We start from the raw sequence: 25885 nt of genomic DNA, 5'->3' as shown, positions 1-25885 counted from the left end.
CTGAGCCCCAGCCGGCGTCGTGCTGCCTCCCCCGCAGATCCGGGACCCGGCAGTGAGCAGCCTTAGCTCATCGCTGGGGCACAGCCAGCCTGGAGAGGGAGGGAAGAGAAGGGAAAGGCAGCACAGGGGATAGGAGGGCTGGAAACGGGGAAAGAAAGAAGAGAGAAGCTTGACAACAACTCTGGTTGGGGCTATAGTGATTTATGGAGGGGACAAAATGGGGATGGGGGGAAACCACTGAGACAGGGTAGCAAAACAGCCTGTCAGAAAATTTCCCCGGAAACTGAGGGAAAACAACTGTTGCTTCAGTTCAGACAAGTCCTGCTGAGCTCATACGATGTGCTTCGAGCCCTGCTCGTGTTTAATGCTTGTAGGTGCAGGTTACTCCACCCAGGATGGAGCCAAGGGGTCCCCCTTTGGGACTTCAAGCATCTCTTTGCTAATTGTGAGGTTTGCAGGGGAATACAACAGCAGCACACACTCAGAGAGATAGGGATGAAAGTAAATAGAATGCTATTTGTAGGAGAAATTGGAGGAAACCTACACAGCAGCAGCCATGGCAAACTGTGCATCAGGTAAGCACATTTCTAGGTCTGAGAAAAGTGCTTTTGTTACAAAGCCCTTGGCTTAGGGTACATTAGGTAGTTCCTACTGATGCTTTCCCTTCTTATTTTCTTGCTCTAAGGTCAAGGCATAGCAGAAATTAAGGAGAATTTAGCCAACAGATCCAACAGGTTTAACACTATTGTGATCTCCACTGGGCTCATGCAGAGTGTGGGACACTACATGGAGACATACACCATGTGGACAGCACTGGAGACTTTCAAGGCCAGGCTGGATGGGGGCTCTGAGCACGTGATGTAGATGTCCCTGTTTATCGGAGGGGAGTTGGACTAGATGACCTTTAAAGATCCATTCCAACTCAAATGATTCTATGGTTCTATGGAATGCTGCAGAGAGCCCAATACTGCTCATCTGGATGCACCATAGATCACTTGTAAGGTCTCTTAACCATCCTCTGGGAATAGGCAAGACATCTATGGGACAGAATTGTATTTGTCTTTGTGAAAGACAGCTCACGTGGTGAAGGTGGGTTGCACATCCAGATCCAGAAAACCATGCAGGTAGTATCAGTGATGCCAACATGGGATGACCAAGAAAATCAAACCCTTGTGTGGTGACAGCCAGCCCCCCTGCACTGCAACTTCTGGAAGTGATTTTATTAATGAAGCAGCATGGATAAGAAGCTCTCCCTCCTGACTCTGGGAGGTTCTGATGTGAACCAAGCCCTGCTAATCTTTTGTAAATGTGAGAAAAGCGAGCGAGGCTTAGGCACATTTCAAGCTGTTTCTCATTAGCATGGGAACCAGAGGTGTGCAGCAGGGATGCTCCTCAAAATGGGGCAGTCAGCCCCTTTGGTACCAGAATGTGGAGCCGGTTCTCTATACTTCTGCAGCAGAGACCCTTTCTATTCCTCAGCACAGCCAAGGGGTCCAGCAGGGAAACCCAAACATTGCAGCTCATCATGCTGGAGGTGAAACTCTGCTTCCCAGGCACCTCATCACCAGCACCACTGCATCCGCGCTGGGGCCAGAAGCAGCCAAGCCCTGCAAGGTCAGGGCAGGACATCCATGAGAAGGGTCAGAACATGGAAACACGGGGCAGGGAGTGAAGCCGATGCACTTTGGAAGAGCTGAGGAATGAGAAGCATGATGTGAGAGCAGAGCCAGCAAGTGGGAAAGGAGACAGGCGCCCAAGCTATGGGCCTGTATGCAATCAGCGCGGGGATGGTAGCAGCCTGGCCGCTGGGGACACATAAAGCGATTTGAAAAGCCACTGGAAATGGGATGCAGGCAGAGGCTTGCTCTGACTCAGTTTTACAGCTCCAGCACATATTTCCCGTTAAAAACACAAACCTAATCCTCGTAACAAGGAGCATCAGGTAGTGCAGCCCAGGGAAGCATCACCTTTCTGCACCCACATGAGTTTAAGAACAGCTTATCCCACCTCAAAATCAAGGACAAACCTCAACAAAGAGTGGGGCAATGCTACGGTTTGTGTCAGTCTGGAAAGGAGGAGAAACTCATGTGCCCGCGTTGGTGTGGTGTTTCAGGAGGAGAGGGTCCCAGACTGGCTGGAAAATAGCAAGGAGGTCCATTCAATTGCAGTGGCTTTGGGTTTGGTGAGGTCTCTACCTTAGGAGAGCCAAGCAGCGTGCTTTGGAGGAGGAGAGGCTGAGCATCTCTCAAACCTCCTGCAGCCCAGCAGGAAGAATCACAACAGCTGGAAAATCCCTCCAGCTTCAACCACAGCCTATGTTGTGTGAGTCAGATGCAGTCTGAGCTTTGGGGTCCAGAAGGACAAAGGTCATCTGGTGATGGCCACAGTGGTCCTCATCCTCCTGTCTGGAGAGGACCCAGCTGTTGGCAAGGAGTAGAAGAGCTGTAAAAAGGCTTTTTTGGACGGGAACCACCATGCCACAAGCAACTCTCACCAACATGCTTGATGGGTGCAAAGCTGGTAATTTTGTATTGTATTTTTCTTTTAGCTCTGCAGAGGTGTTTTGGCAATGGTTGAACAGGGTTGACTGGCTTACAGAGACCTTGGAGGCTAACAAGGCAACATTTAAACCCCACCAAGGTCAACCAAAATGGATTTCAGCTACAGCAGGGTGTTTTTGAGCATAGGCTAGCGAGGATCTGCTGAATCAGAGTGGGATGGGTGGGGAGGGAAGAGGAGGAACAACTCTGTTTAAAATGGAAAATATTTTAAGACCCCTTCTGAGGCCGGCTGCACAAAGCCTCACTGCATCCTTGTAGGGCTACCAGATGCCAGGGCAGCTTTCAGGTGTGCAAACAATGGGAAACCTCCTCTACAGGGCTCTGATGAAGCCCCAGAGGGATCCAGCTCTACCATAGATCATGAGGGGCAAGACCCCCGCCTGCACCCCACTGACATCCCAGGGACGCACCTTTTCCAGGGCAGCCTCCAGCTCACATGATCTATTCTTTGGAAAGACACAAAATAAACCACGTTACCCTGGACTTTCTCCTCTGAGGGATTTCATCCAGCGATTTTCCTGGCCGCAAGCTGCTTTCAGGAAGCTGCTTGTAACAGCAGCGTGGGGTCATTCTTCTTTCTGCTGTTCCTCATCGTGCGCTTGCTGCATCCCAGCTGCTGGATATATAATGTATGTTAAACTCTCTATATAATAAACAATATAACCATATCTGTATATATATACATAGTATAATAACCCCCTCAGCCTGTGGATGTGTTATTTTCCAGAAACTCAAGGATAGCGACCAACTGATCCCAGGCAGAACTTCTAGTAATTTCCTCCAGTTATCAGCTTTTTCCCTTACTTCATGTACACCAGACTCTGCAGGAAGCTTTGCCATGCCATGAGGTTGTTCATGTTTCACAGAAGTGCCAAACACTTTCTTGCAACAGAGACCGCTTGCCTGCGCTTATGGGAAGCCACTGCTGTCAAGTCAGACTTTAGTCATTGCCGGAGACGTGTGGGGTGACATATAATGTTAATTAAGGGAAATCTAAGTCATGTAATGGCTGTTTTTGTACCTGCTCAGCACAGTACACTTCAGACCCTCTGGAGCCCTGCTTTCCATGATGGAGAGGGAAACATGTGGCTAATCATGAGCACAGAGTGGGTTTCATTTCTGTTAATGTGTTAATGAATTTTGTTAAAATTGTCACTGCCATCAAACCTTTAACATTAACAAAGCACAGCCCTGGTCATGCATCCCATGCTCCCCAGGCTGCATGTGTAGATGCTTCGTGTTGCCTATGTGGAACACAGAAGAGAGATGCGCCAAGCTTTGCTTTGGCTTTGCCCCCTCTGATTTCCTGGAGACCCTCACTGGGGGACTTTGCCATGGGGAGAGCTGTAGCGAGGCCCTTCGCTTTCCTCCCAGCAGCACAAGGTAGAGCACTGGTCTGAAAACTTGTCCTCAAAAGCTTTGTCATTTGGCTGTTTTCCCTCTCATTTTTCAGCAGAAAGGCTCGGGTGATATTTCACAGCAAATAAAAGCCAGGCGTGAGAGCCTGACTTTCCTGGCAGCTGATGGGGCGCAGAGCTGGCTGGTAGCCTCATGCTGCTGGGATGTACTGGAAAAATCTTCCCTGCATGAGAGGAACCATTTCAGAGCCGGAAACCAGAATCCCCCAGCCCCTACCCCTCAGGACAGGAGAAAACAAGATTTTCTATGATATAGATTAAAATTAAGAAAAAAAAAACTAGTGAAAGCCTACATCCACCACACAACTTGATGACTGCGATTTTGCTGAAGAGCCTTTTTGCAAAGGCGCGTGAAGATATGCAATCATCCATCCCTCCTAAGTGAAAACCTGCCCCCAGGCTGAACCTGATTTCTCCCAGGGAGGCAGAAAAGCTGAGTGACTGACAAGCTGGCCCATGGACAGAAGGCAATAACATGGATGTGAGTGGAAAGTGGAGAGACCTGTGCCCCTGGGAGCAGCCAGGTTTCCTCCAGCTCCTAGAGCGTGGTGTGTGTTTGGGCAGGAACATGGGGTGCTGGAGGCATGAGGGGATGAAAAAGGGTAAACCACACTCTAAATTAATTGTTCATTATAGAATCATAGCACCACAAAATGGTTTGGGGTGAGAGGGATTCCAAAGCCCACCAGTCCCAACCTCTAGCATGGGCAGGGACATCTCCCACAGACTAGGCTGACCAAAGTCACCCAGCCCAGCCTATAGGGGGGCTCTGGGAGGACCTCCAGCCTTGGGGTGGATGGGGGACATGTGACCAGCCTGGCCAGCTAACTGCCTGCTGAGTATTTCTGCTGCTTCAAGCAGCGGCTGCTCCCTCTCCCAGTGCGAGCCTGGCGGCAGACCAGGGAACAACGTTAGCAAAGGAAAAGATTCAATTATTTAATTCAGTTCCTTAGCGCTCTGAAAATGAGCACAGGTTGCCAAATCAAACACTGGCACAAGTGGGAGGGAAAAAGTTAGGTGCATTTTTTATTTATATCCTGGCTGCAAGCCTCCCCCATGGAGATGCCTTTCATTTGAGGCTTTTATCAATTTGTCTCATCAAGTGAAGATGATAACAAGGTACTCACACACTTTTTGGATTTGCTTCTGTTTGTGCCGGACGGGTGATAGAGGATCTTGTGCTCAGGGGGACAAAAGAAGGCAAAGAGCAGAAAGTAAGATGTCCAAGTCCAGGCTGACCTCAGCACGCAGCTGGCCAAGGCACCACCCGTGATGCTCTGTGTCCAAAACTCAAATTATCCACCCTCCACGTGGCTCTGCACCTCCACTTGGACCCACATGGTCTAAGGAAAAAAAAAAAAAAAAAAGTAAAAGAAGAAACTTGGTCTTCCATTTACATCCTTACATTTTTTCAAGAAACTTTCAGTCTTGCAAGCTGATACTTGCTGTTATGGACTCATGCACGCGATCATCCAGTGCATGGCAAGGGAATCAAGGCAAGTCCTCTTCCAGCCATGTAACAGAGAGGAAGTCATCCAGCAAGGCAAGGGCTTGTGGGGTGACATGGGTTTCTGTATCCCCATTTGGGACCTGCTTGGATTAAGTCACAACAAGGCGCGATCCCTCACCAGCCTAATTTATCTTTTCCTTTAGCAAAGCTGGGAGCTTTCTGCAGCATTTGCTACAGCCTGAGCCGAGCTCAGCTGGAGTCAAGCCTCTGGAAGAAGCAGAGGTGTGAACTGGTTGAATGTGGAAGCCCAGGGATGGCAATTTTACAAACCTTTCATTTGTTTGTAGGAAAACATGAAGAAAAGGCTGAGAGCACAGACAACAGGCGGCAGGCCAGAGCCCAGTGCTGCTAGCATGCACCACACGTTCCTCTGGATGTCTCCAAAGTGATTTGGAAGAGCTCAGTCCTAGAAAGGCAACCAGCATGTTACCTGCAAGCAGGGACGTGCAATACTTATTTCGTAGGTTTGCAGGTGAACCATGTCCATCACAGAGGTGCAAGAACTGATGCTGAGTGATGGACTGGGAGCAAAGCGATCTCTTTGCCCCACCAGTGTTTAGCATGTGGGTTCCTGTATCAGCTCTGGGTGCACCAGTACTGCCTCAAAAACTGTGACTCCACATTCTCAGCCTGGGAAGGCAAAGGAAAGCATATAACAAGGGTGAAATGATGCCCAAGGCCCCATTAAGGGAAGCACAATGAGGAAACAAGCTTCACCAACAGCTCTGGAAGATGCCCTCGTTAATTACTGTAAGGGAAGATAACTACTGCCAGTGCTTCTAGTGGGCAGCATCCTTTCTGAAAAATGCATGCAACTGCTGTATTTTTAAAATATATGTATACATAATGGACTCTACAGGTTGATCTTCAGCCCAAATTTTGAAGCTATCACAGTGCAAGCCCTCTAATTTTTGATTCAGAAAGCCACACTGCTACTTCTGTCCAGTACCAGAAAGTGCTGGGTGTTTTTTGTGCCTGCCGAGGAAGAATGGCATTTGCCTGAATTTTGCCTTAGTTTACTCCACTTCATCTACAGCTTGATGTGTAAATAGCTGTAAATCTCCCTTTTCAGATGCTATTCTTCAGCATTTTCTTCAGCCTCTGAATGTCTCACATGATTGTGCTGGCACTAACACCAGAAAATTTTAGTCATGGCTTCTTCCCCTCCTGTGCCAAGGAAGGCAGAAATGAAAACAACCAAATCCAAAGCTAGTTGATGGACTGAAACCCAGCTCAGAGCTAAAGAGCTAGAGAGGCACAGAAAAAGGAGGAATTTGCCCCAGGCAAGGTATCCACCAAGCAGGAATTATGCATACAGTCAGATTCTCCATAAATCAAAGGAACATCCAGTTCCACAAAACTTAAGTTTGAGCAAATGGTGGAAATTCACAAGGTGATCCCAAGGATCACCGAGGCAGATCCCAGACCTGTGTCCTCTAGTAAAACTGGGCAGCTTCATTATCCTAGTGGCCACTATGGTTTTCACTCTTAATTTTCCTATTCTTGAAACAAAAGGAGGAGAAAGCAAAGCAAAGCAAATCCCATCAGATGCGTCTCTTCTTTTTAAAGCAGAAATCCTATTTTGGCTGCTGACGCCATTTGAACCAGTTTCTGCTGCAGTGCTGGAGTGAAGTCTGCCATGGAGCATGGGCAGACGAAATTTGGACCTCCCAACAACTGAACCTTGCTTCTCTGCTCACTGGTTCCATGCCCAGCTTGGCTGGGTCACTGTGCTGAAAGACATGTCTGCAAATGCTTATGAATGTACCATGAATCAGGGCAAGACTTCATCCCTTTTTCTTGCAGAACCACCCTGGCTTTATTCAACTTGTGCGTATGTACCTGCACCTACAGACACATGCATGTGTTAATTCATAGACTAACCTCAGTAACCAGGGTGAGATGCAAATGACTCCACTGATTTTTCTTCTAAGGCAAATTTCCCTGTCTATGATCCTTGAACTTAAAATAAGTGGAACAATAATGTCAAAGCAGCCACGTGCTTCCTGTTTATCCTGCCATCCCTGCATCTGCTCTGCTAGCAGCAGCCTGACCTGGAACTGAGCACAGGAAAACACGCAAAAGCAATTGGGCCATGAGAAATAGCTCGTCCTCATTCATTCTCCAGTTGATCTTCATGCATACCTTTTTCATGGCAGCCAAGTGAGTCTTTCCAAATGAGCTTTCTAAAGCTTTCTCAAAACAGGCACAGCAGAAGACAAGGATACCCAGGGCTCACCAGAACCAGAGCTTGAAAAAAACATTTTCAGTGTCCACAAACAAAGGCTGCAGCAACATCTGAGAAACCATCCAGTTTTCTGCATGTTATGGCCACCAAGGCTACTTTGCACGATCACTCAGACAAGCAAATCTGGATTAGATCCATATGTGCTCAGATTTGCTTGTATTTTACTTTCACTTTCAGGGCAGAAGTAAATGAGGACTGTGCACCATGCAAAGGGTGGAGCTCACCAACTGGCTAACCTTGCTGCGGTTCAGTTGCACAGCCGTACACACTTCAGTTGGTCCCAAGAAAGCCGAGACAACAGGTGGTCAGGGTCAGACACTATCCAGGAGCTTCTGGGAAGAAGATGTGTGGGACAGAGAAACTTCCAAACAAATGAAGGGCTGGGCAAAGAATGAATGGCAGAATGAAAGTAGAGAAAAGTAAATCATAAAATAAGAGCTTGGTCGAGCACCTGATTTATGGGGAACATCACAATTCTAGTCCTTATGTAGATAAAAATGCTTAGATACAGTGGAAGAAATATCAGGACAAATACCATTCACAGGCTGTGGCAAGGCAGAGACTGCAAGGTTGATGGAGAGCTGTAGGCAAGACATTCTCCTTGACTTTGTGTAAGTCAGGTTGCTCAAAGCCTCGGGGCACAGCTAAAAATTATCAGAGTGGTTACAACTAGAACCCAGAAAGAAGTGCAGTCATGAGATCTCAAGCAGAGAGGGAGGTTAGCTGCTCTAGTCTTGTTGGACCAACCCATGGTGAAAAGTCCAACTTTCTACAGTGCCACCTACCAGCCATTCTCCCCATGTTGAAGAGATGGACCTATGCCTGTTCTCCATGACTGAAGTCTACAGCAGCCTGCAAAACTGTGCGAATAAACTCCTACTGAAGGACATCCCAAGTTCCCAGTTTTATCTGCTGTGCTAACAACAAGCCCAAAACATTTGTTAAGTTCTAGGGAGCATCAGAGAAATTTGAGCAGCAAGACTAATGGTTGTGCGAGGTTGCATGCCAGAAACCAGTAGCTTCTTCAAAAGAAAGACATACCACTTAGGCTGGAGGCTATTAGTTGCCAGTTACAGCTAAACTAAGGATATTTTATAAAGTGCAAAGTTCTGTGCTGCTTGTCAGGAGATCTATGGCAAATACTGCTTTCCTCCTTCCTTTGTACCACGCAGGCCGGTAGTGGCAAGGGACGTGCTGCTATCACCGCCATCCGCTTGCTGATCTTGCCCCCAAGAGTAGTCCTTTGCCAGGAAAAACACTGGGATATTTCCATTTTAGGAAGCAAGATGTTATTTCACTTTTTTGGCCAACATCGATTTACGCAATTTGATACTGGTAAGGGATGGAACCCTTTCACAACACTTTCTACTGTTCACAGTGCTTTTAATTATCAGCAGATCTCCCTGTCTCCTTTGCACTCAGTGATTTCTGCTAAGAGGCCAGCTTCTCAAAATAGCTGAAATGCTAGTGGATGTGTGGATCTGAACAGAATATGCTGAGGCACGACTCCAGGACCTCCTCCTCCAACTATGCAATGACATCTTGTAGACTTCTAATCAATGGTAGAAGAGAAGTAAAGCTAAGACATGTTAGTTTTACTTCTGTCATTGATTACCCATTATATAGCTATGTATTTGAATGCTCTGAGACAGCCTTTGCCCTTTCCTTTGGCCTAATCAGAGAAAAGACATAGCAAGGTATGTTTCTTGCTATCTGGAATAAGTAAATTGGGCATGGGAAGGAGAAAGAAGAAAAGTGAGGCCACACAGATCCTTCGCATTTGCCTCATTATCACACATATGAGCATCTACCTTGTAGTAACCATCCAACTCATGCCTAAATAAAACACTTAAGCTATCAGATACAAATTCAGTTCTTCCCACTCAGTTCCTGACTCTACCTCTGCTGTTGAGTTTGAATCTCAGAACAGCACAGGAAGCTCATCAAAACACCATAATCATCTGTTTCCAAGTTCATGTGCTTTCAAAACCACCTTTCTCTTTCTGTTGCCTGTAAGTATATGCAAGCCAGGAAGAAGATGTAAATCCTTGGGAGAAAAGCTGCTTTTTGGATGAGCTGTTTTTCAAGGCTGTTCCAGAGAAACAAAAGCATGGACTGAACTGCTGTGGTCCAGGTCATCGCATGGTACATCTTAACCCTCAAAGTCAATATACACGAAAAATCATTCAGAAAGTCCCCGGCAAAACCAGCAATAAAGTCTGTGATTCTTGAACCCTGACTGACATCCTTCTCAAGCAGTTTTTCTTCCCTTGGAGTCAGCTGCTCTCAGTGTTAATGCTTCTGCAGTTGTTGGCTTTCAGCTATCTCCACTGAATTCAAGAATTTTCAAAGCAGAATCATGAAGTGATAAGCAGAATGCTGACAGACTTCTATCTGAAAATAAAAATCACTCAAATTCCATGAAATGCAATTCTACATACATGAGCAATGCTACATTTTATCATTTTTCACTTTTTTTTTTCCTTTTCAAACTGCTTGTTTCTTTGCCTCCAGTCAAGCTCTTGCCACCGGAGTCAATGGAAAGAATGGCTCAAAGTTGCTGGAGGAAAATCTGCATGAAGATAAGTTATCTGAGCACTCACAGAAATCTAGAACACATATAAATGTATATATACTTGCAGAAAAAAAAGAAACACATGATGACATTTGGCTGCCATTCTAGATTTCCCTTCTTTGCTGGAGATTAAAGCCAGCAGGAAGGGTCAAGGTGAAAGGTGCTCTTGAAGAGGTACAAATAGAAAGGCAGGCACAAATATTGATTCAGGAATAATTTTCTTCATAGTTAGAGTGAAAAATTCTTGCAAATAGAAGTGACATACTGCTTTGAATCATTTATTAGTTGGTAAGTGACATGGCTTTTTTCTGAGCTATGAAGTTTATCATCGCAGTAAGCAACCACAGGGCACAGTGTACAGACAGAGATGGTCCTTTGATAAGGGCATGAACACTCCTGAGGGGTAGTAAAGAGCCCAAGGACGAGAGGATGGATGTTTGGATGACCACCACAGCAGCTCATCTCTTTGTTTATGGATCAGGTAAACCATGTGCATGAAACTACCAGTCAAAGTCCTTGCACCTTAATTGAGGAGGCACCCAGATTATGCACACCAGATATTCAGTCCATTGCACTTCTGCTTTGCCTTGAAATACTGCTGCAGTGATGCACACATGAGGCTGGATCGAAGTTCCCACCTTGCAGAGCCCCCAGCCAGCTTTCAAGACAAAGGCTGCTGTGGCACATGGCCCCACTCGGCCTTTCTGCACAGAGACAACCCTGTACAGAGATTCATTAAGGACACAAGCAAAGGGAGACTGTGACAAGGGCTTCCAGTGACAGATATGACTCACCAAAACCTGGCTTCGTGCTAAGGGCTGGGCATTAGATTAATAAATCAGTCTCCTGAGGCAATGTATGTGGCAGTCCCTTCTTACTGTTCTGGATTAATTGCCACTCAGGGCTGCCTGGGTGCTATTGGTGCTTGGCCACCCTTTAACATGGGCCTCCAAGGGACAGCAGCAGTGACAAGGCACAGAATGTTGACAAGACTGTTGGAGATGCTTTTCTTCCCTTTAACACTGAATATCCCAAATTGGATGGGACCCACAACGATCACCAAGTCCAACCCCTGGCCCCATGCAGCACCACCCAAACCAACCCCTATGGCTGAGAGCAGTGTCCCAATGCTCCCTGAGCTCCAGCAGCTTGGAGCCGTACCCACTGCCCTGGGGAGCTGCTCCATGCCCACCGCCCTCTGGGGCAAAGCCTTTTCCTCACCCCTACCTGACCCTCCCCTGACACAGATCTACGAGGCCTCCCCCTCAGTCTCCTCTACACGGAAGGGTCCAGTAGAGGACATGGCCTCGAGAACACAGGGACCATGAAGCATCACAAGATTCATCTATCAGTTTACATGCTGATGGGCAGATTGCCATAATGAGCTCCAGTTGTGTTCAGCCCCAGTCCCTTAAGGAGGAAGATTAAAGGAGCACAACCTCAGGGATTGGGGCTGTCCTGAGGTAGGACATATACACTTGGCCTGAAGCATGCTCAAGACAACTGCTTTGATTTCTCCTTGAATGCATTAATGTGCAGAGCGGAAATATCTGCAGTTCAGCTGGGACAACATACAGCACAGCTGAGGACCCTTGAGAAATCTGAGGCTTTATGAACTTCAAACATTTCCTTCTTTTCTGCCTTTTCTGTCCCCCAATTGTATTTCTTATTTCCTAAGAAGTGCTTCTTTTCCCAGGGAGAGGTATTAAGTTCCTGATTTAATAACTGTGGTGAGGGCTGTACTTTATAAGTAAATAGAGAGATGTGCGGTCACAGAAAGAAGAAAAAATATGGGAAAAATAACTCTGTTAAAATTAGTCTCCTCTCACCTTGCATTGTAGATCTTTAAAACCACTCTGCCTTCAAATACACACAACATTCCCCAAAATTTGGGAGCATCATTCTTACATGCCCAAATAATTTTGCCTGGCTTAAAATCATAAGTCTTACACACTTTATTCTATCCTTGTACTACATTCAAGCACAAGTCAGTTGTCCACTGGCTGGGCTAGCTACTATCCCTGTCTTGATAGTGAGGAGAACCCTAAGAAGTGAAAATATTTGCACTTCTGGGACTTCCCACACATGTAACTGAGAGTTTTAGCAGTGTACCTGAAGCCTTCCAGAGCCTCTGCCTGTGCTTCCACCAGAGTGGGAAGGGATGTCCAGTGTCTACCAGTAGGTTGCTGTTCCCTTTCCATCCTCACCCACTAAAATCAAGAGTCTAAAAGGGGCCTGGGCAAGCTCCTAATGCTCTTTTTTTCCTCTGTGCACTGTTAGACTGAGCTGAAGCTATGGTTCATTGTGTCACATGAGTGTTCAAAGGTAGTATCCAGTGACTTGCGAAGCAAGTGCATCGAACTCCACTGTAAAGAGAAATCACGAAAAAACAGCACCCTGCAAGGATTCTGTAAGTGGAGTGCCCACTTAATCTAGGCATGCAGGACTCTGCAGCCAACAGAGAGAGCAGCACTTCACAGGGTGAGTCAGTTTGTCTGAAGATAGGTGGGAGGGACGTGTATTTTAGCCAGCCTCTTTCCCCTGGGAGGCAAACCCCACTTTGCACTTTTTTACATTTTATCCCAATGCTACAGTAATTTCCAAATGACTTTTGCCTTTTCTTTTTGCAACATGTCCAGTGTCTCTGGGAGCCTTCTGGAAGAAAGGGCCTCAATCAGTGTAGACTATGAGTCACTTGGAGGGAAGGGAGGCCCCATTAGAGTTGGGGATGTAGCTGGCTTGTAGTTCTGCTCCTGAGTCTCAAGAAGTCATAGGCATCCGTGGGCACAGAAATCTGTGCAGGGGCTGGAAATTGTGACCAGTTAGGTCCCCAGACAAACCAGGGTAAGATTTTTGCTCTGTGAGTCTGATGACCACATCCAATAGCCAAGGGAGAAATGAGACAGGAATATCACCATAATGATAGCCATGGAAACTGCTAGCAGAAGGCACAGAGCCAAAGAAAGGAGAGTTCCCACAGAGCATACACCATGCGCTATCTCCCTGTCAGCAACTATTTACTGGATATTCAACAGGCTGCGGCCAGGTCTTACAACATGCTCCTTTTCATCCCAAAAGAATACTACAGGCTTCTCTTAATTCAGCCTCCCTAGGTAGAAATTGTAAGTTCAGGTGGCATGGAAATAGTGGGCTTGAGATTTTGGGGCACACACAAGTTTGCACACAAAATACATTTTACAAGGCTGGATTGTCCACATGCTTGACACAGGGCCCATGCCCATGCCAAGGTATTTCAATGACATCCAGCTTTTCCAACCAAAGCCAAATACCCCAGCTTTTACTTGTTGAGGCATGCTTTTTTCCTGCTAAAGTTCTCCTGTTTTGATTATCTTGTTAGAGATCTGATAAACTGGGGAAGTGTCTTCTGCAAGGTCACTTCCAGACATTGGCAATGGGCAGGAGCAGCAGGGAGCATTACAGCCATGCTCTGAGCTTGTGGCTACATGAAAACACCTTCGCCAAGAGATGAGCACGTCTCTCCATTGCTGCTGGTAGCCCTCACACTGATGAGAAGCTCAGGGTTACTGAGCAACGAGAGATGGAGAAACAAACTATGGGGTTGGATGTGCCATCAGAAATTTTCAGTTGCAATCATCTTCCTTACCTCTGGTTTTCTGCTCTGTAAGAGCAGCAGCAGTAAACACTTCCCACAACACAGTGCATTAAGGGGAAACATGGTCTTTGCTGTTGGGTTCAGATAGCTTGCCTTGTGTGTAGCTATCCTCATCAGCCAAGGCAGACAGGCATCTTGGTGGTGCCGACCTGAAACTAGGACAGAGATACAGCTGGTCAAAATCTGGCAGAAGCAGGGAACCCAGCCCAGTGGGTCAAGCCCTGCCTGCTACCAAATATACAGGGCAGACTTCCCAAAGGCAGGCAATAGCTCCTCTAGATAGGAACCTCACATGTCGGACTCCCATATAAAATATCTGGAGCATAAGTACTCTGTCAGACACAAAATGTTTTGCATGCTGGAGTTATCCCAGTTAAGTGAAAGGGAGGGTGGAAAGTCAGCGAAAAGCACAGGGCCATGTGCAGATGAAAGTGATATCATGGATCTCTCTCTGGGAAAAAGGACAACAAAAAAAAAAACCCAGCAGACTGTAAAACCAGAGGTTCCTTAGCTAAAGATCATAGAATCATAGAATGGCCTGGGTTGAAAAGGACCTCAAAGATCATCTAGTCTCAACCCCCTGCTGAGTGCAGAGTCACCAACCACTAGACCAGGCTGCCCAGAGCCACGTCCAGACTGGCCCTGAATGCCTCCAGGGACGGGGCATCCACAACCTCCTTGGGCAATCCGTTCCAGCGCATTACCACCCTCTGTGTGAAAAACTTCCTCCTAATATCTAACTTACATCTCCCCTGTCTCAGTTTAAAACCATTCCCCCTTGTCCTATTGCTATCCAGCCTCGTGAACAATCGTTCCCCCTGCTGTTTATACGCTCCCTTCAAGTACTGGAAGGCCACAATGAGGTCTCCCCAGAGCCTTCTCTTCTCCAAACTAAACAAGCCCAGTTCCCTCAACCTTTCCTCATAGGAGAGGTGCTCCAGCCCTCTGATCATATTGGTCGCCCTCCTCTGCACTCGTTCCAACAGCTCCACGTCTTTCTTGTGCTGGGGCCCCCAGGCCTGGACGCAGTACTCCAGATGGGGCCTCACAAGAGCCGAGTAGAGGGGGACCACCACCTCCCTCTCCCTGCTGGCCACTCCTCTTTTAATGCAGCCCAGAACCCAGACCCTTCTGGTCTGCCAGTGCACACTGCTGGCTCATGTCCAGCTTCTCATCCATCAGGACCCCCAAGTCCCTCTCTGCAGGGCTGCTTTCGAGGAGTTCTTCCCCCAGTCTGTACAAATACCTGGGATTGTGCTGGCCCAAGTGCAGCACCCTGCATTTGGCCTTGTTGAACCTCATTAGGTTCTCGTGGGCCCACTTCTCCAGCCTGTCCAGGTCCCTCTGGATGGCTTCCCTTCCCTCCAATGTATCAACTGCACTGCTTAGCTTGGTGTCATCTGCAAACTTGCTGAGGGTGCATTCGATTCCATTGTCTATGTCATTGATAAAGATGTTGAAGAGATAAGAAAAAGATAGCCCTGGTCAGTTGCTATCCAGGGCAATTCTCTGCCAATCACCAGCAGCTCCTCCACAGCCACGTACATGCAAGACTACAGCATCACTCTACACTCAGTCATAGTGACACTGCTGTACTTTGCCACAAGCAAAGGGTCACTTCCCTCTGCTTGTTTCAGATCAGAGGGCACATCTCCTGGAGATGCCATCTCCTCCTCTGGCTGGAGCAGTGTATACAAGCTTGGGCAATGCAGCAGATTTCTAGGAGTCCATGGGTACTCGAGACAAATCCCACCCTGACTACAGGGAGATGTGAAAATAAACGTACATTAAGCTAGGAAGACCTTCACAGGGAGACCCAAGTAGCTCCATTTTCCTGAGAAAGGCTTGGACTTCAAAGCCTGGAGAACACTCACAGAAAGTTTTCCATGCCAGTTAACATGCAGGGAGTAGGGAAATGTTTCCCCAAGACACATCCAGCTGGGTTTTAATTTCTTTCCATGGAATGGCTCCTGCCCACCACACCAATTTCAGTGCCAGCAGTGATTAGTACTGTCCCATCCTCTGTTTTTCAATGTAAGTTATGGCTCTCCAGAGATACAGTAAGGGTGTATTAATTCAGAAGTTCAGAAACAAAAAGACTTTAGGGACCAAACTGAAACATTGAAAATAGAAGTTTCATGAGCCAACACAAACTCAATTTCTTGTTCCATTTCCCTCGTGGGGGTCGAACAAAGTCATTCATAAATTTGTGCAGAACTAAGCAAATTTGTTTTGTTTGGGAAAACATAAGAGAACTATCAAGAAAGTCAAAATGTATTACTTTGGCCACTTTACATCAAAAGGTTTAACTTTAAATTATGAGAAAATCTTGTTCAAAAGAAATCACACTTAATATTAAAAACCAAGGTAACTAGTTCTCAACAGAAATATTTCATATAATCTTGAACACTTTTGTCTCTCCTATTTTTTTTTAAAGATGAACTGGAAAGGCTTCAAACAATTTTCAGTCAAAAACTTTTGCCCCAAAGCTTTTATTTGAACAATTAAGTGCCACGTCCCAGCCAATACGTTGATCTTCCCTTTGTGCACCTGCATTATCCTAAAATCAGCAGATACTCACAGAAGCCCTTATCCACCCAGCCCCTTCCCCAGGCTACGTGCCCACTGGCTGGCCCCTGCCCCTGAAACCAGGGCTGTCCTGCAAGAACAGCTAGGAGATCTCCAGCAGGCTGAGCAAATCAGATCTTCCCACCTCTGGACCAAGGATGCAGCACCAGAGAGATGATGGAAAGCTATGCAGACAAGGAAGCTTGCTGTTTACTTTGTCTCATGGGAAAAGCATGGGTGGGAGCACCACATTCTGTCCTCTTGCCACCAGCAACTTGGTCCTGGCCATTTTAGTCAGCTCCACAGCCTACTGCCCCAGGCCACGGCTTGCTTAATCGCCATCCATGGTATTATACATCATTCACGGGAGGTTTTGCCCTCAAAAATCAAATCAGTGTTAATCTTCCTAACACATAAACAGAAAGCTATTCTTATTCCTTTCCAGAGTGGGAGGAAATAAAGCCATATGAGCGATCAGCATTGCAGCCTGGCTGAAATCAAGCCCAAAGCATAATACATGGCGAACGTTATTGCTAACTGTTTGGGCATTTTAGTTATATGAGAATAGTCTTAAGGACAGCAAATGAGGACAACATAGCATTGTTCTAATATAGCAAAAACTGCCTGACAAAAGCTTGATGTAGTTACGTTAATGACATGATTGCAGACACGACCGCAGTGCTGAGAGAATCATTAAGTTGAGCATGCATATATCAATAGTAAAATGCAGCCTTGGGGATGAGCTGCTTCTCTATGCTGAGACAGCAGAAGAACGAAGGTCACTTACTGTAGGCTGGGGGGTGTGTGGGAACCAGCTGCAGGTGTTTTAAAGCCCTGTCATCATTTCCACTGGAGATGTTACCTCCATGGTAATGTCCAATCCTTCAGCTGTGTCTCCTAAGTTCTCCTGCTGATACAGGAGGCGAAGCTATCACCGACTGCTTCCAGACCATAGAACATCTCACTTCACCATGAGCCTACAGAGAGAATTAAATACCTTGGATTGCATTCAGAAATTATGCAGGAACCTTTAGAAACATTAAAAAAAAAATCTAGGCCTTATGTATTGACTGACAAATTCCCCTCTGCTATGAATCCAGAAGTGCCATATGTAGGAATTGAATGTTGCTTCTGCATATAGAACTAACAAGATTCGTACTTTATTTTGTGGTCTCTGTATTGATACTAATAATTCTTTCTGGGGTTCTCTTTATTTCATTGAAAGGGGGGTCTCTGATTGTTTTCATCAACTGTCCTTTAGATATTGATGCATGCTTAGTAAGTAGATGAAGTAATTAATAAGTACCAAGACCACAGCTTCTGTATTTTAGACTAAAAGCATATTGTAAGGCTATTCTGTTTTGCTAAGAGGCCCTCAGCAAAAGAATAGCAGGTTTATCAAAGAAGCCAGGGCCTCCACACAAGGCCAAATTGTCTCACTCTAGGATTGGGGGAGGGATACAACAGGCAGGCCTCAGGATGCTTCCCTCTATCCTCCTTCCACACTTATCTTTATCCAAGAATCAACAGGTGTCCAGAAATAATGACCGGGTGCTGAGTAAGCAAGAGTTAGAAGTTAATTAATTAGCAATATACATGCTTAGCTAGCAACAATTTATGTTCAACCAGTATCTTTATGTTTAGTTGAGCGTCGGGAAGACTGTGAACCTGAAGTACTCAGCCAATGAGGAACCAGGGGAGGAAAAGATAAGCGTCGGGTAATAGGGCATAAAAGATGTAACACTGCTTTCTGCGGCACGCCTGCTTGCAGGACGCCCGCCATTGCAATTGCGAATAAAATCTGCTTTTATCAGAGATACCGTCCTGATCAATTATTTGGATATTTCCAACACATACAATACACCTGCATACACTCTCAAAAGGCTGTCAGGTAAAAACAGACAGCCTTGAGAAAGGATCTTTCACCAGCTTGAGTTCTTCTAAATATGCTGAGTTTTTCTCCTGCCCAAACAAGAGAGTTTGTGTCACTGCTGCCTTCTCCAGCATTGTTCAATTCAAATTCTTACGGGGTGAAAAGCATAAACTATGATAACTCATCTCTTATTATAAATGGTTCTGTTACTGAAATGTTAATGCCATAGAATCATTCAGGTTGGAAAAGATCACTAAGATCCCGAAGTCCAACCCCAGCCTCCCCTACCATGCCCACTGACCACGTCCCTCAGTGCCACATCTCCTCAGTTCTTCAACACCTCCAGGGATGGACTGTCACAAATTGCAAGGCCACCAAGAGGTAAAGTATGTTGATTTGGGGTTTACTTCTTTTGATAGAAAATAAAAAAATACCAGGTGTCCCTGGACAGATGTGGGAGCAAAGAAAGTGTCACGGCGTTATCTAAGGATCTGTGTCCGTGACAGGGAGACAGCAGGCCCACAGGCCCAGAAAAGATAGAAAGGAGAAAAAAAAACTGGCGGGTTGGGGCCGGCCCAGACTGGTCCGGCGGCTAGCACAGCAGGGGACCCGCCCTGGGGAAGACAAAAGGAAAAGGGGAAAGGTAGGGTACTCGTAGACGGATCTAAAACAAAACAGCGGCACCAATCTGAGGAGGAACGTTGATTTACTAAATATGATATCGAAACTAAAGCCAATAAATCAAACAGAGAGAGTTACAAGCTGAGACTCTCACACGGTAAGCTGCAGGGGGACCACGTGCTTCTCCGCCCACTAGGAAGGAAGAGCTCTCCCTCTACCAGGCTGCTTCCCCACCCCCTCCAGATGCAAAGACCCCTGGGGCGTGCAGCTCCTCCCCTCCCCCTCAGATAACCAAAACACCAAAAAAGGCAGTCCCCATTAACTCTTTAACTGCCGGTGCTTTACATGATGTTATGATGTGGAATATTGACAACAAAAAATCACAAAAACATGACAGAAAGATGTGGATAAATGCCTTCATGTAATCCACTAGTATGCAGCAGTTCTTTCTGCTTCAAAGTGCAACCTCCAAAGTGAAAACCAGGCTTTTCATCAGGATAAATTCTTCTTGGCCCTGAATAGGAGCTCCAAAGAGACCGAGAGCTCTGTTTACTCCTGTCACTTGACCTGTTGTTTCTCCTGAGTTTCACTAACAGTATACTGCTTCGACAGATTTGCTTTGAACAGCACATCAAAAGTATTCTTAGTGTAGGAGTTAGAACTATATTTGGTTGCAGGAACTTGTAATGAGAAACTTTTTTTATTTCCCTAGAAAGCTCAAAGAATGCTAAAAACTACATAATGAATGGAACCAGCCTAGCCCTAACACATTTTAGGTGAGATCTGAACGAAGCATACCCCTGGCAAGCTGCGTGCTGTCCTAACAGACTGTTTTCAGCCTGAACAACTGCAACATGATGAAGGGCTGAGGGCTGAACCATGTTTCTCAGCCTGCAAACAAACTTAGGATTCACCTTTAAGATCTCTTACTGTAACATTTTCTGTAGTACTTGATTTGCATCTAAAATTTTTTCTAGAAAAAGCCATCACAGAGCATAAACATCAGCCTGAAATGTCCCCTGACTCCTGGATTTCCATGGGAATCTGGAATTTAAACTAAGAAAGCCTAAGGCAGATTTCCTGGAATAAAGGAGTAGCTGTTTAAAAGGCAATTAGAACACTTTGAAATTTGTAAACCCAAACAAATCACACTGCAGGACAGTCTGTCTTCAATCACCATACCTATAAATCTGTCCTAAAGCATTAGCAGTGCTGTGCATCTACTCAATAACACACCCTCTTTGCTTACGTGGGGTTGAGGCATGCTCCAGGGTGGGCAGAAGTTGCAGTCTCAGCTTCAAGCCAGACTCCACTGCAGCAAATCTCTGCTCTGGCATACCATGAGTACTGTGAGCCCCACGCAAGCACTGCAATCTGCCTGCCCTGTCCTTCCTGTTTCATCCAGTTTCACCCAGATAGACTAAAGAAGTTTGCTTGCAAGGGAGTCCAGCAATCCTTTGGATGAAGTGGAGGTCATACACATGGTGCAAAGATGTACTCCTTTACTTCCATAGGACCATCCAACCACAATGATCTCTCCAAGCATTTTATTTCTCCCAAGTTTGATTTTAAGCCTGGAATAGTTCTGGCATGCTGCTACCTCTGAGTAAAACCAAAGCGGTGCATGTATTCATCATCACTCTTGGGACAGCCTTCAGAAAATACAAATTCTGGATGGCATGGAGCAGTTGAGAAAATCTTATACAAGATCATACTGATTGACCTCCTGTGATGCTACAGCTGAAGACACCACAAGTTTCAAGAGGGAAGACAACTTCTGTTTCCTCAAAGCCACAGCCAATCTTTACATATCATGGCAGAGGGGTTGCTTCTAAAAGAGCTTTCCAGGAGCTCTCATTATAAAAGGCTGAAATCCACAAAAACCTGCAGCAGGATGGAATGGGAAACTCAATCAGCACCTACTGAGAGACTGTTATGATGTTATTGAACTTGCAACTGGGGAAGACAACATTGAAGCTCTGTGGGTTAGAATCAAGGGAAAGACTGACAAGGCAGACATCCTGGTGGGGGTCTGTTATAGACCGCCTAACCAGGATGAAGAGACAGATGAGGTGTTCTATGAACGGCTGGCTGAAGTTGCGCAATCGCCTGCCCTTGTCCTCATGGGAGACTTCAACTTCCCTGATATATGCTGGGAATACAACTCGGCGCAGAAGAAGAAGTCTAGGAGGTTTCTAGAGTGTATGGAAGATAACTTCCTTCTGCAGCTGGTGAGAGAACCTACCAGGGGAGGTGCCCTGCTAGACCTGCTGTTTACAAACACGGAAGGTCTGGTGGGGGATGTGGAAGTTGGGGGCTGCCTTGGACATAGCAACCATGAAATGGTAGAGTTCTCAATTCTTGGTGGAACCAGGAGAGGGGGCAGCAAAACGGCGACCTTGGACTTTCGGAGGGCAGACTTTGAATTGTTCAGGAGGCTGGTAGGAAGGGTCCCTTGGGATTTGGTCCTGGAGGGTAAAGGAGTCCAGGAAGGCTGGTTGCTCCTCAAGAAGGAAGTCCTGAAGGCGCAGGAACAGGCTGTCCCCCTGAGCCGCAAGATGAGCCGGCAGGGAAGGAGACCGGCGTGGATGAACAGGGAGCTTTTCCTGAGGCTCCAGGAGAAAAAGAGAATCTACCTCCTGTGGAAGAAGGGACAGGTAACTCAGGGAGAGTACAAAGAAGTTGCCAGGATGTGCAGGGAGAAAATTAGAAAGGCAAAGGCCCAGCTCGAATTAAGCTTGGCTGCTGGGATTAAAGGGAACAAGAAACTCTTTTACAAATATATTAACAGTAAGAGGAGGACCAAGGAGAATCTCCATTCTTTACTGGACGCGGCTGGGAATGTGGCCACTGAGGACAATGAAAAGGCTAAGGTTCTCAATGCCTTTTTTACGTCTGTCTTTAAAAGCCAGACCAGTTGTCCTCAGAGCACTCTACTCTCTGACCTGGAAGTCTTGGATGGGGAGCGAAACAAACCCCCCATGATACAGGAGAAAATGGTCAGAGACCTACTACTCCACCTGGATTGCCACAAGTCCATGGGGCCGGACGAGATCCACCCGAGAGTACTGAGGGAGCTGGCAGAAGAGATAGCCAAGCCGCTTTCCATCATCTATCAGCGTTCCTGGTCAACTGGAGAGGTCCCAGAAGACTGGAAACTTGCTAATGTGACTCCCATCTACAAGAAGGGTCGTAAGGAGGATCCGGGGAACTACAGGCCTGTCAGCCTGACCTCGGTGCCAGGGAAGGTTATGGAGCAGATTGTCCTGAGGGAGATCACGCGGCATTTGCAGGACAACCAGGGGATCAGGCCCAGCCAGCATGGGTTTGTGAAGGGCAGGTCCTGCTTGACCCACCTGATCTCCTTCTATGATCGAGTGACCCGTCTGGTGGATGAGGGAAAGGCTGTTGATGTGGTCTACCTAGACTTCAGCAAAGCCTTTGACGCTGTCTCCCACAGTATTCTCTTGGAGAAGCTGGCAACCCGTGGCTTGGACAGGTACACCCTTTGCTGGATAAGGAGCTGGCTGGAGGGCCGGGCCCAGAGAGTGGTGGTGAATGGAGTTAAATCCAGCTGGCAACCAGTCATGAGTGGTGTTCCCCAGGGGTCGGTGCTGGGGCCTGTCCTCTTCAATATCTTTATTGATGACCTGGATGAGGGCATTGAGAGCACCCTCAGTAAGTTTGCAGACGACACCAAGCTGGCAGGAAGCGTTGATCTGCCTGGGGGTAGAGAGGTCCTACAGAGAGATCTGGACAGGCTGGATCTCTGGGCTGAAGCCAACGGGATGAGGTTCAACAAGACCAAGTGCCGGGTCCTGCACTTTGGCCGCAACAACCCCAGGCAACGCTACAGGCTTGGGGCAGAGTGGCTGGATGGCTGTGTGGAGGAAACGGACCTGGGGGTATCAGTCGATGCTCGGCTGAGCAGGAGCCAGCAGTGTGCCCAGGTGGCCAAGAAGGCCAATGGCATCCTGGCTTGTATCAAAAGTAGTGTTGCCAGTAGGAGTAGGGAAGTCATTGTCCCTCTGTACTCAGCCCTAGTGAGGCCCCACCTCGAGTACTGTGTCCAGTTTTGGGCCCCTCACTGCAAGAAAGACATTGAGGCCCTAGAGCGTGTTCAGAGGAGGGCGACGAAGCTGGTGAGGGGGCTGGAGCACAGGCCTTATGAGGAGCGGCTGAGGGAGCTGGGATTGTTCAGTCTGGACAAGAGGAGGCTCAGGGGAGACCTCATCGCTCTCTATAACTAACTGAAGGGAGGTTGTAGCGAGCTGGGGGTCAGCCTCTTCTCTCTTGTAACTAGTGACAGGACGAGGGGGAATGGCTTCAAGTTGCGCCAGGGGAGATTTAGGCTGGACGTTAGGAAATACTACTTTTCTGAAAGAGTGGTCAGGCGCTGGAACGGGCTGCCCAGGGAGGTGGTTGAGTCACTGTCCCTGGAGGTGTTCAAGAAACATTTAGATATAGCGTTGGGAGACATAGTTTAGTGGGGTTGGTGGTGGTAGGTGGATGGTTGGACTAGGTGATCTTGTAGGTCTTTTCCAACCTAGCTCATTCTATTCTATGATTCTACTGGGTGCCCTGATGCTACGATGTGGGGATGCTACAATGTGGGAGTCCTGAGGCAGTGTTTACAGCTTTGTCTCTGTACAACTTTTGGAAAACAGTTCCCCTCTCCTTTCCCAAATCCCCCAGATGTAAGACAGTAGGATTAACAGAATCTCACTTGGTTATTTTATATAATTACGCTAGAAAGGGGCTCTTTTTGCTCTACTTAGTGCGCAGCCTCAGGGTGTGTTAAAGCTCCTTAGTGCCATAATAATTCAGGCACATCTAATAACTGGTATAGGGGTGGTAACGTTAAATTACTTCAGGTTCTTGAGTACTAGACTACACAGATTTTGAGATAGGTCAGTTGAGATAAGGATGACCTATTCCACGGAGTACAAGGGTCTTGCTTCCTGTCTAGAGGCGAGCTCTCACTAAGCTCTGAAACACTCCTCAAAGAGACAGTGTGCACACCACAACGCAAGAGTCATTCAATTGGCCTTGAACCAAGTTTGCAGAGCGCTAATTAAATCCAAGGCAAACCCTTGAGCACTTTATGGAAAGGTTCCCACTGGCTCCATCAAGCTTTCATTGGAGTTTTTGGGCTGCAGCCAAAAGCATTGCTTTCTCCAGATCAGAGATGGGTTTGAGCGACAAGGTAATGCCTCCGTGACCCTTGGCTGCAGGCAGAGGAAGTCCTAACCTTATCAGAGAGCAGGGCTGGAAGGCACTGCAGCATGGCACACAAGAAAGCAGTCATGCAGATGGTATGCTGTTTTTGCCTTTGTCGTGCAAATACAAATCATCTCCCCAAGTGCTTGACAAGCTAGAAACAGCTGCACAACTTCCTAAGGCAAAATTGCTGGGAGCCACTTCACTGTAATATTTCATAAAATACTACACCCTGGTCTGCTTTCTTGCATATGTATATATTTGTTTGCTCTACACGTTCTACACTGCAGAAATATTTTCTATTTCCTGGCACTCCTGGAAAACATTAAATGACCTCAGAGCATGACAGACCAGATGCTCTTGCCCTGCTTGAGATTAAAAAAAAAAAAAGAGAAAGCACCAAAATTTTTAACACCTGTTCTGAGTCCTACAGCCAGCTCTGCTAGTGAGAGCCCAGCGGTCCAGAGGGACCCAGCTGCTGAGTGTGCACACAGCATGTCCCAAGGCAGGCTGCAGGGACCTCCCTCTCGAAGCTGAGACTGCCCTGTGTTTTCTGCAAATGAGCCTGGCTAATCTGTGCTGTGCAACCACGCTGATCCAATATACGTTGGAGGAGCTCTCCCCTTACTCAGGCGATGGCTTCACATGAAGTCCTATCCCATTTAACTGCTGGAGAATTGAGACAGAAAGGAGTTTAAAAGAGTCACATGGAAAAATCTCTGGCAGAGTGATGATTTGGACTCACTGCCCAGCCCTTCATGCTATCACTCTGCCTGACCCCCAGCACAACTCCTGCACCGGAGCTGTCTTGCGATGGGTGCCAATAACACTGGGAAAACATTTTCCTGCTGGAGAAGAAGAAAATAAAGGGTGGAGTGAGATGAGACTGACTACGAGGGAATTGGGGATTATTATTATCATTGCAGAGTTTCAGACTTTTTTTTGGTCTCTCTCCATTTTGAGCTTTGCAGATAGGAGAGAACTATAGCTATCACCAGTGAAAGTTTTCCCTGGCACTTTGGTTGCTGCTCTGACTCTGACCCCTCTTAGAAGCAGAGCTGGGAAGAGAGGAGCCCGCAGCTGCAGGCAGCCTCAGCCTGGCCAGGCACCTCCACTTGCTTCTAATAGCACCCACCTGAAAGCAGGAGCTTCCACAACAGCCAGGAGCTTTTCAGACCAACAGATCGCTGGGCATGCACCCTGCACCTTCAGTTCTGTAATTCTGGAGCTCAAGAAGTGATTTTAAAAAAAAATGACTAAAGGGATCTTTGTGTTTTCATATTTTCTCCTAAAGGAGATTTGAGGTCTCAACTTCCCTTGGGTCTTGAGGACAGGACTTCGGAGGTTAAATGCCTCTCTCTATACAACAGATAGGGGATCTGACCACCAAGGGATGGGGCGACTTGTAGCCCAGCTAGCTGGACTAGTTTGCTTTGTAAATAGTAAGTTCTCTGGGGACAACCACCCCCCCTTTGCTTTTTCAGGTAAGACTGGGAGTGGTGGGTGCTATATCTGCATAAATAGCCCAAGGAATTTCAAAGAAGAGCCAGAGTAGAGTCCTGTCAGATAGTAATGCCTGTCAGTTACTCGTTGTTAGGATTAACATTAAGGCCTTGCTGCAGAGCTTTTCCACCTCAGGGATGTCACATGCATTCAA

General features: G+C 46.9%; 1 long non-coding RNA gene across 3 annotated transcripts in view; it reads right to left on the bottom strand.

Moving 5' to 3' along the window:
- The window catches only part of LOC110399528, a 53052-nt gene that overhangs the window by 5311 nt on the left and 21856 nt on the right, over positions 1-25885 (bottom strand). The window contains exons 3-7 of one of the 3 annotated variants that reach the window (XR_002439257.1): positions 17302-17491; positions 13938-14101; positions 5760-5895; positions 5109-5322; positions 3039-3177 (exon numbers count right to left, since the gene is read on the bottom strand). This is a non-coding gene — a long non-coding RNA (uncharacterized LOC110399528). The remainder of the gene's footprint in view (positions 1-3038; positions 3178-5108; positions 5323-5759; positions 5896-13937; positions 14102-17301; positions 17492-25885) is intronic. The other 2 variants (XR_002439258.1, XR_002439256.1) reach the window with 2 other exon arrangements.

The sequence above is a fragment of the Numida meleagris genome, chromosome 5 (assembly GCF_002078875.1).
Source record: "Numida meleagris isolate 19003 breed g44 Domestic line chromosome 5, NumMel1.0, whole genome shotgun sequence".
NCBI classification, from domain to species: Eukaryota; Metazoa; Chordata; class Aves; order Galliformes; family Numididae; genus Numida; species Numida meleagris.
This window is presented reverse-complemented; position numbering and strand designations above follow the sequence as displayed.